Source organism: Amblyomma maculatum, chromosome 1 (assembly GCF_055883805.1).
Source record: "Amblyomma maculatum isolate TAMU_Amacu chromosome 1, ASM5588380v1, whole genome shotgun sequence".
NCBI classification, from domain to species: domain Eukaryota; kingdom Metazoa; phylum Arthropoda; class Arachnida; order Ixodida; family Ixodidae; genus Amblyomma; species Amblyomma maculatum.
The window spans coordinates 226,397,971-226,408,591 of NC_139344.1; the positions used below are offsets into that span (position 1 = coordinate 226,397,971).

The following is a 10,621-nucleotide window of genomic DNA, read 5'->3' on the forward strand; positions in this document are numbered from 1 at the left end:
GCTACGACTTTCTGTCGACTCACAGTGCTGTGATTGATTGTGCCCGTGCTGAAGTTGAGCTTTCCCCTGTGTGTAATGTTTCCCTATGTGACCCGCCTGTGCGCCCTGCCAAACTCCTTGTAGCTGCAGACACCGACATTCCTCCCTTTTCTTCTGTTCTCGTTCCCCTTATTTCGACATCTGCCCTCCCTAGTCCTGTTCTCTTTACGCCCAAACTCGCCTCCGCCCACCATAACCGCCTCCTTCTTCCTTTCGCCGTTCTAACGATTTCTGATGGCAGCTGTGCCATCTATGCTTCGAACCCTTTTCCCTGCCCGACGGTTGTTCTTCGCGGATAGTGCCTAGGCTACATTGAAGAGCTGGACCCTGATCGCACTTACATGTTCTCCGAACCTGAAGTTTTTCCTCACGTCGCTGCCCTGATGTCTTGTGCTTCTACGAGTGATGAGCTTCCTGTCGACGCCCTTCATCGAGCTATCGCGACCGACCTTCCGTCCGCCCAACGGGACCAAATAATCGCCCTCTTTCAGCGCTTCAGTGCATCTTCTGACGTGTCCCAGCCTTCTTTAGGCCGCGCCTTGACCGTTTCTCATGCAATCGACACTGGTCCTCATTCTCCCCTGCGGCAGCGACCATATCGCGTGTCGCCCACTGAGCGCCGCGTCATTCGTGACAATGTCGCCGATATGCTTCAATGGGGCATCATACGACTATCTCATAGCCCTTGGGCCTCCCCCGTAGTGTTGGTGACGAAGAAAGATGGCACGATCCGATTCTGTGTGGACTACCGGCGTCTGAATAAGATAACCCGCAAAGATGTTTACCCACTACCATGAATTGACGACGCGCTAGATTGTTTGCAAGGAGCGGATTCTTTTCGTCGCTAGATTTGCGCTCTGGCTATTGGCAAGTACCGATGGCTTCCGCTGACCGCCCGAAAACAGCCTTCATCACTCCCGATGGCTTGTATGAATTCAATGTGATGCCGTTCGGACTGTGCAACGCCCCCGCCACCTTCGAGAGAATGATGGCTAACATTCTCAGTGGGCTCAAATGGGAAACGTGTATTTGTTATCTAGATGACATTGTCGTTTTCTCGAAAGATTTCCCTTCCCACCTTCTGCGCCTTCAGCGTGTCCTTACGTGCCTTACTGAAGCCGGCCTATAGCTCAACTTGAAGAAATGTCACTTTGCCGCTACCAAGCTCACAATACTTGGTCATGTCATATCCAAGAATGGCGTTCTACCGGATCCTACCAAATTTCGTGCCGTCGCAGACTTCCCCAAGCCCACAACCTTGAAAGAACTTCGCAGTTTTGTCGGTCTATGTTCGTATTTCCGCCGTTTTATCCGCAACTTCGCCAGTATCATCGCCCCTTTAACGCAACTTCTCGCCGGAGGCCCGCCCGAACCTCTCCTCTTGGTCACCAGCCTGTGATGCTGCGTTTAAGGCTTCTCCATGTTTTTAAAGGTAGCGACAACTACTCGAGCGCCCTCTCGAGGGGTCCAGGGGACAGCGCTAGCAGACGACGCGCCGCACTCTTTCGTGCATACTTCGTACTCATGAAGCCGCGCTTGGTGCACACATAAACCGGTTAATTCAACATATTTCTGTCCTATCCTGCTCAAGAAGCTTCAAAAGACAGGAATTATAGCTTAAATATGCATGTGCAGCATAAACGCCAAGAAAAAAAAAAACGCGGGCGTTAAACAAGCCAGCCCATTCTACTGAACCATTCGCATCAGTACAGCGGTTAGAAAACTGTTCATTATTATGCTTTGAAATTAGTAGCGAACTTGAAGTAGAAACGATATTTCAGTAAACTTATTGGACTCGTTTCCTTACTAAAAAATAAGTAGACCGCGAGCTTTCTGCAACTTTTGGGAACGTCGTTGCGCACAGAGCTCTAATGTAATATGGGCGTCATTGCGTTTGTAACCGTTTGCGTATACACAGTTTTCAACATTTTTTTGGCTCGAGTTTATTTCGTTTACACAGATACCAATAGATTTATTTTGTAGAAAAAGTCAATTTCTCTGCAGCTGTACATTACCAAAGCATGTATATCTTCCAACAAGTAAAAAAAAAAATCTGGTATGATGCGATACAAAGCTCACGGATAACGTTTTCTCACTTTTATATTCTTAATTTGCTTTATATTGTTTTCCTTAGCCTGCCGGGCAATAATGTCACCAGTGAGCTTGGATGCCGCCTCTTGAAACTTGACGAGTCCCTGTGCGCGTTCAGCGGAACTTCGATGCAACGCCGCGAAACTCCTCCGTTAAAACAATGGCTCAATATCGTTTCACACACACACGGTTGATTTTACACTTTATACGGAACAAATCTTTCTTTTTTAATATTTATAGACCGATATTTAGCATAGGCAAATATTGACTTTTTATTTCGATCATTTTGACACATTTGCACCCTCCTGTTTTTCCAATGTTTCATTTTTCATTTATATCAATCAAATGATCAATGCACGGTCTAAATTTTCACAACAAGCATTATCAAGCATTGCATTTTCATTCTGAGCATTTTGACACCATTGATTCCGCGCGTTATTTGCAGTCTTGATCGGTTCGGGGAAAGTAAGGGGGCGCGACACGGCAGTGACTTTTCACTAGGCATCCACAGTACAAGTAATAGCGACATAGTCATAGCGTTCTTGATATTTTGCTCATGAAATAGCATATGCCCAAACAAAGGCCATCCCGGGCAAGCGAACAGCTTTTTAAGCAGACAGAAATCATTTCGCATAGTCGGGTGTTTTCCGCGGCCTTACAATTCTTACGCCCGATCTCATGAGGTCATAGCTTCCTTCTGTTGCTATTATCGTCACCGCGAGGAATGGAAAATGACTTTTTCGCGTCCTCCGCACGGTTCCGGCAGACGAAAGCACGGCAGATCGGCGCAGCCGCATGTCACGCGTGTGCTTCAAAATTTAAGTTCAGAGATGTAACTCTTGCGTCCGCTTAAGCACTAAGTACTGCACATACACTCCTAAAAAGCAATAGAGGCTTGTGAAGTACTTTTTGCTTAACTAATCGGCCAATATCTCGCTGGCAAGCGCAGATCGCTGTGCATTTCAGCGGCGCAGCGAGCCCCGCTGGACCCTTTGGGCGGAGCTTGGCGGCGAAGAGGTCACGTGCAGCCAACCGGCCTATCGGAGCCCAGACGGCCATAGACGTCCGACGGACGTCCGTTTTCGGACCTTCGGACATCCGACGGAAGTCCGGTTATGTTCGATACACGTACAGCGGACGTCCGTCGGACTATCGTTCGTGGATCCGGATCGCGTCCCACGGACGTCCGACGGACAGCCGGAGGCGGACATTCGGACGTTTCCCGGAACTTGCTTGCAGGGCCCGCTATTGGTGTAAAAACTTACCAATAACATTCGTGTAAAGCTCAGCAAGCATGTGCCATGGAAATTTCATACTAGTGCTCGATGCGTCGTGAGTAAAGCAGACAATAGAATATGCAAGTTTCAAGTTTCCTGTTGTCTGCTTTACTTTCACACACAAAGCACTGAACAGCAGTGTGCAATTAAAACTTCCATCAAAGAGGCACATATGCTAGCTGAGCTTTACACAAATGCACCATTCCTGAAAACATGTGAAGTGCATAGGCATACCAGCATGTGAGGTTGTAAAAAAAGCATTTTTTGGCTTTATTGCAAAAACTGCATGCATAAATAGTCTACACTAAAAAAATATCGATGTTAAGGAATGGCATGGTAAAATGCAGGCCAACTGGAGTATTAGGAATCTACTTTTTTTAATTATCCTTGGCCGTGACAGCTCTTCCCTCGGGGAGGTGGTGGAGGAAAAGGTATTTATTGAAACCTAATATTTCGGAATTAGCGAGGAGATCATCGAGTTCTCTGTGGGCGGCCTCCGCAGGCCGGGATTCCAGGAGCAGTTACTATCCTGTGCATTTGCTCGATCAGCTATTGCTGGGCTTTCAGGCCTAAGATGGAAAGAGCAGGTTGGGCTCCTCCTGCAATAGAAGGGAAAATGAAATTCAAGTTATCTGTGCGTAACTTTGATTACACATCTCCAAGGACAACTGCAATTTTCTCTCAATTGCTTTTTCCAGATGGCACTATACGCATGCATCTCCATTCAGAACTGTCACATACTATATAGAAAGGTCATATAACTGCAGCAAAACCCAAGCAGAATAACAAAAGATACAAACGTAGTTTGACCAGAACCTGGCATTCAGCATTTTAATGTTTTTATGTCGTCTCTTTGAACATGCCACTCTGACCAAACATGGCATGTTATGCTTGCTGCTATGCGCCCTCAGCAATGCCCAAGACATGGAGTGCACATGCAGAGAAACTAAGCATAAAGGCTGCTGTATATGAACATAAAGCACAGCCAGAGCATTGCAGTATTACACAGGTACGCAGTGGCGCAGGTACGCAGAAACCTGCATTTTGAGCGGTTTAACAGGCAGATTTCTAAAGTCATTGTTCCTGCTCTGAAAAGAAGTGATCAATAATAACATCATTTAAAATTGTTACCTTTTTGTTCTGTAAACTGCACATTTCGCTGGTTTCCATGTACCCTCTACCGAAGACATTCCCTGGGCGTGTCAGGGGTATATCGACATCAACACCTAGGCTACAAGCGTCTAGAAAGCGTCTCCTTAGAGCAGCTACGACGAAGTAACTTATCTGATAACATGCAAGCTGCTGCAGCAGAATAAAGATAGACATTTGACATGTGGCTAAAGCCCAATGTGGAAGCATAGCCCGCCGCAGTGATTGCGCAGTGTTCATGCTTCTACAAGAGTTAAAAGTAAAGTTATTTGTTTACCCATAGCGCTATATGTGACATTACAATAGCAAGGCTTATAGTTACACAAAACACAAAAAGCTGACAACCATAAGCTCCTGATGTATTACCGGCAGCATGCAGCATGGATGTTAGTTACTGAAATATGGTTGCATAATTCTGGCAACCAGCTGTGCATGTATGTCATGGATTTCTCAACTACGCACAACAAATTACAAAAAAATAATGGCCTTTATAAATGCAGCCAGCTGTTCACAAGAAACACTGTAGCTTTTTTATGGGGAAGGTAGTGGGCGCCAAAGAAACTGCCCCTGTAAAGGCGCCTAATTTGCCCCTATGTAATATCGGGGACAAAAGTGTGTGGACTACACAAACTGCAATCAAAGCACATAACTTTCACATCGGCCAGGAAACTCGGACCATACTTGTCGATGTGAAAGTTGAACGTTAGTTCTTTCATGTGTGCAAGAGAAATAAGGTCACAATTCGTTTACATCACGATTCTAGTCCAAAATCTCCAGACATACTGTCCAGAGACTTTCGCCCCCGCAGTATAAGCCACCACTTGGGTAAGAGATTAGTAAAAGAAGTGTATAAAAGACATTAGTGCTGTTGAACAGCCATAGCTATAAGAATGGTATTGACATTGGAGTACTGCCTTAAGGCGGGGCCTAGGGCATTACAAAAGCAAGAGTTAGTGTCCGCTGGTCCTCATTTGAACGAACAAAAAGAGGGGGGGGGGGGGAAGAAATCTACCTCAACTACATGTTTTGAGTGACACCAAGCCGCAGTTAGCATTAAAGATATCACACAGTTTTGTGGAAGATTTGGGACAAAAGAGCTCACCATCTTCAGAAAGACATGTTATATAGAAATAAAAATAGTGAATTTACTGCATCTTGCCACAACAACTTGCACACGGAGAGGAAGATGAACTGAAAACTTTATACATGAATGTACGTATTTACAACAGGTGAAACAATGACCATGATCTATGCCGAAGAGGAAAGAGATCAAAATCTAGCTCAAAACGAGTTCTCCAGGCCACGGGGCCGTTTCATTAACTTCGGGACTCAGCCCACATTTCTCATCCCCAATGACAACAAACTCACACATGACTGGCTAACAAACATTTTGGCATGTCTTTCCACTTTCATAAGGTTCTTCACCCTCTCCCTAATACAAGCAATGCAAAAGGGACAACAAATTCGTTTCACAACAAACGGAATTTAGAGAATTGACCTCGAAATGATTGGCTCACTAGGTCACATGCCAAACTCTCTACCCTAGGAAATAAAAAAAGAAAAAAAATTAGAACCCATCAAAACGGTGTTCCACGTGCGCAACCATTGCCCAAAGCTTGCACCCTTGGCGGCTCCTTTTAAAGGGCAATTATTGCAATTATTGGAGTCCGAGCCAGCACAATTGCGGACCACATCAGAAGAGCCAACCCACATCCTCCCGCTCCGCATCATACCGTCACTGTTACACACTTGCCCTTTTTCAACGCCGCCATCTCCCACCATTGTTGACATCCAGGGTTGGAATCCTCAACGAGACCCCACTCAGCGCACCTGCACTGAATAATTGTCACTTTTATGGGCTCCCCAACAAGGAAGAGGGCCTTACACCCTTCAACCTGACAGTGTTTTTTCTCTGAACGATAAGCAGTTCTTCCAAAAGAGGTGCTCGTTTCAAAGCTGTGCTGCCTCCGGATGATGGGTCCAGTCAGCGTACTAAGGACCCCTTAGTACGCTTAGTACTAAGGACCCCTTAGTTGTATACTGTTCGTAAAGCTCCTTAAATAAAAATGAGCCCCCTACATGACACAGCAACGAGAACAAACTGCCTGTCCCCGCGTCTTCGAGTGCGACAGCAAAGTCCTCGAAAGAGGGGACTTTTTTCCCTCTCTGCCTACGTTTCCGTTAAGCACTGTAGCTGCTGTAGCTGCCTCTCTGTGCGCGTCTCTCCGCCTCCTGTCCGAGGGCAAGTGGGAGACGGCCGCAGCTGGGCATTGAACAGGTGACCCAAAAAGAGCAGACTAATACCCACCGATCCCTTACAGAAATCATTAAAGAAATGAAAGCAACACATCAGATAACGCTACAATGTTTCTAAGTGCTAAGTCGACAACTCCAAGTCATATAAATATATGTACATCTCCGCACATTAACTAGACAGAAACAGTGCAGAGTAAACTAATAATTCAGTGTCTAGCAACACTATTAAAATGGGATAAAGGCCAGGGGGGGCTACGATTATTAGTACCGTTTTGCCTTTAAACTACAATAACATACTTGTTGCATGCTTAAAATCAGATTCACACCTGTCCCACCCACAGCAATGGAACACACATCTGACTCAAGTCTGCAGAGAAAGAGCAAGCTAGACTATTACAGACGCACCCTTGGTTGTTTTTCTGGCATTTCTGAGGGTGAAGAATCTGACTTGTCAGTAGCATGTATATGAATAAGAACCCTATGACAGTAAATGCATCAGATTTTCTGGAGTGGCTTTTCTTTGCTGACCACATATGAGGTGAAGTATAATTTATCCAACTTGGCCTAGGTTTATTCTATGAATAACAAAGCTATAGCAAATACACAGTCGTCCACTCAGGCTGAACATGCGAGTGCGTGGCATGCACTTTTTGAGATGCCACTGCATCCATCGCAGCCGCACACCGTAGCGAAGAGGCAGACAGCGTGAAGTACTAGCCTCTAGTCCCTCTACCACCACTGGGGTCCCAAACTAGGGACCCCTTGTTTTTGTCAGGACAGGCCCCCTCAGGGTCAGCTAGTGAGTAACCTCCTGTATTTGTATCCGATGGAAATATTTTCCACCACCACCCACAATACGCAGCTGCGCATCATAGCAGATGTGAAGCAACAGCTCCTGGTCCTACTACGCATAAGCCACTTTGCCTTGATGCATGCCTGCGCACCATAGTAAAGAGGCAGACGACATGACGCAGCAGCTCATGGTACCTTTACACATGAGCTCCCCCACTGTACTTCGATACGCACCATAGCAAATATACAGACTACGCCACACAGCAGCTCCTGGTCCCTCTATGCATAAGCCATTTTGCCTCAATACGCACCTGCGTACCTGAGCGAAGAGGCAGACATGAAGCTGCAGCTCCTGGGCCCTCCATGCACACGCCACTTAGCATCAATGCAAGGCTGTGCACTGTAGTAAAGAGGCGAAGGACGTTAGCAGCAGCTCCTGGTCCCTCTACACATCAGCCATCTTGCCTCGATGCGCATCTGCACACCGGAGCAAAGAGGCAGATGATGTGAAGCTGGAGCGGCTGGTCCCTCTACGCACAAGCCACTTAGCCTTGATGCATGGCTGTGACGGATGCATTGCTATTTTGCAAACTGCATGCCACACATTCCCATTCAAGCTAAGAGTGGACGATTGTGTAAACGTAAAATACTGGTTATTTACTTCAATGGACAATGACAAAAAGTAACATGGTGGACAATGTAAAAAGAATTTGCTGCATAAAGTTTGTTGAAACCAGTTCTACATCCTACATGTAAACAAGCTAAAACCTTAATGTCGAAGGGATGTCCTGTGTGTTTAAAATCATCACGCTCAAACAACTTCAATACTGACAATCATGATTCAATATTAATAATATAGATAATGATACAATACTCACTTTTAGCTATACCAAAGAAATGAGAATGCAAAGGGATGTTGCTGTTTTTTCCCCGTAGATGACAGTTTTCCATGCTCAAAGTGCTGCTTCCTGTTGGCCTACGAAATCGGCTACAGCAAATGGCACCTGAAAAATTTTTGGAAGCCTCATGCTAGTCTTGAACGAGAAAAGCATTGCCATACAGAAGCAGAACACAAATACTTTTACAACACACTAAAAGCACCAACTGCGGTGCTGTTTTTAGGATGACTAGGTACAGGTTTTGCTGTAGCAAGCCAAATGTTAGCCTTCAATAAGGAAAGCATTCCCATACAGAAATAGAACCTTTTACAACACATTAAAAGCATCAATTGCACAAGTGCTTGTAAGATGACCAGGTACAGGTTTCTGCTATAGCCCACATCATGTGACCAGCGGTTATCAGAAGCCTTGTATGTGAGCATGATGCCCTAGATTCAATTTATGGCTATCACTGTATTAACAAGCATGGGTTTAAAGCTACTTTAATATGATAATCTAAGAACATGATAAGAGCTTTCAGTGCGAGACATAGGCTCAGTATCATGCACTATAAGGTGCTGCATGGCTCTAGTGTAGCTTTGGCATTATCTCGCTGTCAATAATGCAGTGAAGTTCTGAGGAGCCCTTGAATATCTGTAAGGACAAAGCAACAACAATTTTGTTTTCATCTCACTTTTGCTCAGGTCGTTTTTTTTTCTTTTTTTTTTTTTGAGCCCGCGGCTTGCATGGCCTCTCAGTATGCCTGTTTTGCATAAAGGAAGGCGTTTCAGGCACCAGAGCTCACAGCCCAACTGTATCGCGGCGGCGGTATGTCAAATTCGTGCCAGAACAGCGCAGAACAACGGGTCAAGAAAAAGACAAGCACTGACTTTTTTTTTTTTTCTCATCTCCTTGTCCGGTTGTTCTGCGCGGTTCGGTCCCACATGCATAACCAACATGCGCAATGTGCTGTCCTGGTTTGTCAAAGCTGAAGGAGAGTACTAAACCTTTAGTTATTTAGTAGCTACAGCCGTTCCTTCTAGAAACTGTAGTTGCCGTAGAGCTCAAGAGAGAAAGATCAGCGGCTGTCCATTAAAAAAAGAAAAAGCTCGCGACGTTTTCACAAGTGTAGGCATGTCGCACGATAGGCTCGAGGAGTGCAAAAGTTTTCTCGTATAGTTTTTACAACTCAGCACGTTGCGCATGGTTAACAAATTAACTCCTTTAAAGCTCGGGCAGGCACTCCTTTATGATATCAGAGACAGAGAAGTTGCGCGGCTTACTGGCGCAGCGTCCCGTAATGCCGAGAAAGATGGACCTCAGACTTGAGGCTGCACTTTAGTTAGTAGGCGCGGAGCCATCCTGTCAGTCTCGCCTAAAACACTAGACCGTTCGGCTGCTGTACAGAGCTGTTTCCTTACCCAAAAGCTCAGCACCATCGGTGCATCGAAAAGTTCCACTAAAGAAACAAAAGTTCGGTGAAATACTTACTTTGGAATCGGCGGGTGAACAAAGTGTGCCAGCCGCACCAAGCCACAGCAAAAACAATGCTAGCAGTGCATTACAGACGTAGGTATTTGTAACTGCGCAGAAAATGCAGAACACGGAAACGTGAAACCATCTTCCATGACTAAACTTCAACTTGTCAGGTGGATTGGATTGGCTCATTTCAGATTTTTTTGATGATAGGTTCGGTTTCGTTCTTTTTGAGCTTGCTGCTTGTTGCGTCTATTCAGCCACTGATTAAAATTTCACCGAAGCATCATGATAGAAAAATGTTTAATGGTCATTTAACTTTTAATAAAAAATTTTTGATGGAAGAATTCAACAATGAAACATGCGGAAAATAAAAAAAAAACTGTTTAATGGAAACGCTTTCTATCGCATCGATTCGCTCTGGCATCATATAATGTAGACTTGACGGCATTACTGTTTTATACGTAGTTCAGACGAGCACGACGACTACAAACTATATCATAGCTGTGTAAAAGCAAATCCAGTGGCGGACGTACGGCGGCTGTCCTCTGGGCGAACGGATTCGACCATCCGTTTTCGTACGGACGCCGGAATTCCGGCGGACGTCCGAAATCGGCCGCCGAGTTGCGGCCGAGTTCGGTTGTCCGTCGGACGTCAGTGGCC

General features: G+C 45.5%; 1 long non-coding RNA gene across 1 annotated transcript; it reads right to left on the bottom strand.

The window, feature by feature from the left end:
• Nucleotides 1–3,561: 3,561 nt before the first annotated feature.
• Nucleotides 3,562–10,108, bottom strand: LOC146205772 (uncharacterized). The gene is made up of 3 exons (XR_014704252.1): nucleotides 9,974–10,108; nucleotides 8,483–8,608; nucleotides 3,562–4,006 (listed from the first exon to the last, which is right to left on the bottom strand). It is a non-coding gene; the product is annotated as an uncharacterized LOC146205772 (long non-coding RNA).
• Nucleotides 10,109–10,621: the final 513 nt, after the last annotated feature.